We start from the raw sequence: 3372 nt of genomic DNA, 5'->3' as shown, positions 1-3372 counted from the left end.
GGGCGTTGACCCCCGGAACTCTCTCCAGACTCCAGAAACTCTCCAGATCTCCCATCATCTCATCAAAGTTTGCTCTTCTGCAGATGACACCCATCACATGAATGCATATGAGGGTTCATGTTTATTTTGAGTCGAACGAAGTGATCATTGTTTCCCTTCAGACCTCACGTCATTGTAGAAGGTCACAGTCTGTGGTCAGAACGAAATTATTTTGCTACCACGTGTGTCCGACGCGACAGCTTGCGTCAGAAAGTAGTCACCAGCCGCATGGGCGGCTGCTAGGTACCTTGTTCCCTCTAATAAGACTGTGACTTTGTGTATTGTTCCAGCCACGGTATTGTGCCTTTTTGTCAGTGGCATTAAAGTAGCCATTTATTGCTATACCAGCGGTATACAATAACGGTAAGCTGATGGATTGAACACACTAAACCCGGTGTGTTGATGAAGTTACTGGTTGATGAAGTCACTGCCTGGTTGATGAACTCACTGCTGGTTGATGAAATCACTGCCTGGTTGATGAAATCACTGTCTGGTTGAAGTCACTGTCTGGTTGATGAAGTCACTGTCTGGTTGATGAAGTCACTGCCTGGTTGAAGTCACTGCCGGTTGATGAAATCACTGGTTGATAAAGTCACTGCTTGGTTGAAGTTAATGGTTGATGCAGTCACTGCCTGGTTGATGAAATCACTGCCTGGTTGATGAAGTCACTGCCTGGTTGATGAAGCCACTGGTTGATGAAGTCACTGCATGGTTGATGAAGTCACTGGTTGATGAAATCACTGCCTTGTTGATGAAGTCACTGCCTGGCTGATGAAGTCACTGTCTGGGCGAAACGTCTATAAACGAGAAATATAAAAAAGTCACAACACCCCTGACTGGAACAAAGCTCCAATAACCCGCACATAGGAGAAAGAAACTTGTGACGACGTTTTGGGCCAAGTCTGACCGAAATGTCGCCGTCATAAGTCTCTCTCCTACGTATGGATTATCTGTGTATCGTTGATCAAGAAGACACAGAGATGTCACACGTGTATCTAACTGATCAGCTGTTATGGCCTCTCGCTCGTAACTTCGTTACTCAGAAGAGCCTCAGTTTTCTGGCTCTTGGAGAGCCAGAAAAATGAGTCAGTAATAAATGAGTCAATGAAAGATGAGTCAAGAAAAATGAGTCAGTAATGAGTCAATAATAGATCGGCTGTCTTTAGAGAGCCGATCTATTATTGACTCTTGCTTTAACTTTATCAGGCAAGAGAGCGTAATTTTCCTGGCTTTTTTTGGGGGGGGAGGGAGAGGGGAGGGGAGGGGGACGGGGACGATGATTTACACCGAGTATAATTTGAGAATCATTCCGACACCTTTTTTTTTTTTTTTTTAAATGAGTACCAGCTTGATTGAAAATTTTGCATCGAGTTAGAGATATCTCTACTGTGAGATAGTTCTCCGGATTAAACCCAAGGTTCCCTCACAGCAATAATAAGTGTGTCTAGGTCACCTGATGTGGATAATCCTATGGTATGTGATGTCCCGCAGCTCGGTTGGTAGCACACTCACCTCGCGCACTGAGTGTCCGTGGTTCGATCCCCGGTACTGTTGAAAACACCGGGCCCTGGTTTCTTAAGACACTTGCTGTCGCTGTTCACCTAGCAACAAGTAGGTACCTGGGTGTTGGCCGACTGGTGTGGGTCGCATCCTGGGGGGACAAAATTAGCCAAGGTGTTGGAAATGCTCAGCATAACCAGGGTCTTTATGGTATGTCATTGATGTCAGCCATGGTCTGTATAAGTTGTATCATGTGCCTGTAGAAATAAAGATTATTATTATTAGAGAGATATAGAGAGGAAAGGAGAGAAACAAGCGAGAAAGAGGAGAGTTATGGAGAGAGGTGAGAGAGAAAGAGAAAGAGAGAGACTGGCGAGAAAGAGAAGTTATAGAGAGAGGTGAAAGAGAGAGAGAGAGAGAGAGCACCCTGCCAGACGCACGACAACCACCAGGTTGCAGGCACCATCAGTGCTGTACAAGACCTGGTTGAGTGAGGATGTACGTCCGGCCGCTCGGAAACACCTCCGTCTGTGCCCCGACCTCCGCGGATATAACGACCGTTCAGTGCGCTTGTTGTAATTAGCGAAATGCGATGTATTCGTCAGGTAATTCTGCCATGTTCAACCCGGCAATTGACGATGAATCCACCATGGAAATATATTAATTAACATACAAGCAACTGGGGAAATAATGTGTAACTGCCGAAGCTAATTTGGACTGATTATTTTCGGGGAAGAGAGGCCTAATTAAGGCCTCTTCAATTCTAGGTAGGTTGACCTGGCTTTTCGTTATTCTATTTTGCCATCTGTATGATTTATCTTCTTTCTTTCTTTCTGTTTAAAGATATCTTGGTAAAAATAGTGTAATATCAGCGAGGAGTCTATTTCTGTTTGCCGCCTCCGCTGCTTAGAGGCTCTTGGTCCGAGGAATCGGAGCATTGCTTCTCTTCCTCCTCGGGTGCTGTATAGCCCTTGTGGCTTAGCGCTTCTTTTTGATTATAATAATAATAATAATAATCTTCCTCCTCGGATTGAACCCCCTCCGAGTTTAGTGCTTCCCTGTGATTATAATTATAATAACACTAATAATAATAATTGTTATGTATTACAACTTAAAAACAAAATGTCTATAATAAACATTTTTACATTAAAAAAAATTCTCAGGGAATTTTAAAATATTCTGACATTTTTTTTTGACTCGACACTGAAAAAAAAAAAATACCCTAGTAAATCACAATTCATTTTTTTTAATATATACAAATCTTTCTCGACTTTGACTGAAGGACATCGTTTTTTTTTTTCCAGTACAAGAAATCTGATACAAATTTTGACAATTTTGTCTGATTTTTTTTTTTTTTAATTTTTAACTCTACATGTTAACCAAGTTTGGTCATTATTTTGTGTGTGATGGTTTTGGTTCTGTTGAGGGGCTCTTGATCCTGGGAATTGGGAGCTACCACGCCCTGCCTTGGCTTAACCACGACGCCACGACGGTGCTCTGACCACTGCACCATTGCGTCTCGTCGCCTGTTGAGTGATGGTCGTGTATATTTGTACGTTTCTGGGGTGTAGTGCGCGAGGGTCGTGTGTATTTGTACGTTTCTGGGGTGTAGTTTTCCAGAGTCGTGTATTTGTACGTTTCTGGGGTGTAGTGCGCGAGGGTCGTGTATATTTGTACGTTTCTGGGGTGTAGTGCGCGAGGGTCGTGTGTATTTGTACGTTTCTGGGGTGTAGTGCGCGAGGGTCGTGTGTATCTGTACGTTTCTGGGGTGTAGTGTGCGAGAGTCGTGTATATTTGTACGTTTCTGGGGTGTAGTTTTCCAGAGTCGTGTAT

The 3372-nt window shown here is 43.6% G+C and overlaps 1 protein-coding gene across 1 annotated transcript in view; it reads left to right on the top strand.

The window, feature by feature from the left end:
• Window positions 1–1984: 1984 nt before the first annotated feature.
• LOC128703071 (uncharacterized) overlaps window positions 1985–3372 on the top strand; it is a gene marked incomplete at its 3' end in the record, with an annotated part of 179402 nt that continues 178014 nt past the window's right edge. Inside the window, 1 exon segment of the mRNA XM_070091726.1 lies at window positions 1985–2306.

Source organism: Cherax quadricarinatus, chromosome 37 (genome assembly GCF_038502225.1).
Source record: "Cherax quadricarinatus isolate ZL_2023a chromosome 37, ASM3850222v1, whole genome shotgun sequence".
In the NCBI taxonomy this organism is placed as follows: domain Eukaryota; kingdom Metazoa; phylum Arthropoda; class Malacostraca; order Decapoda; family Parastacidae; genus Cherax; species Cherax quadricarinatus.
This window is presented reverse-complemented; position numbering and strand designations above follow the sequence as displayed.